The sequence below is a fragment of the Epinephelus moara genome, chromosome 22 (assembly GCF_006386435.1).
Source record: "Epinephelus moara isolate mb chromosome 22, YSFRI_EMoa_1.0, whole genome shotgun sequence".
Taxonomy (NCBI): Eukaryota; Metazoa; Chordata; class Actinopteri; order Perciformes; family Serranidae; genus Epinephelus; species Epinephelus moara.
In genome coordinates this window covers 14,838,864-14,839,322 of record NC_065527.1, presented here as the reverse complement: position 1 = coordinate 14,839,322, position 459 = coordinate 14,838,864, and positions in this window count along the sequence as shown.

The following is a 459-nucleotide window of genomic DNA, read 5'->3' as shown; positions in this document are numbered from 1 at the left end:
GGGAGGGGTCTACGTAGTGGGCAGGAGTGACTGACGCCCTGCTGAGCCAATCACATTCGAGGACACAAAAGAGGGGCGGGAACAAGGGCTGGGTGGACACCTTTTTGAATGTAGGCCCATGACGTGACGTAGACAAAAATGTCAAGGACCGAAAAATACAATCAAGGTGAACAATGGAGTGTCAGGTGAGCTCCAGCTGTGACAGTGACGTAAAGTCATGTGAATATCTATTTGTCACCCCTCTTTCAGTCATTCTCATGTTTATTCTGCCCTGCAGTCAAATATTAAGGTTGTGGACACATGCTAATGTAGGCTAATGTTGAAAGAAAAAAAACACATATACTTTAAAGTGACACTTACCTGTCTGGAAATATTATGCTTTTCTTTGTTTAGGTGAAAATGCTATTAATAAGCTGATGGCACACTAAAATGTAAGTGAATTCCACCAGAGATAAAAAC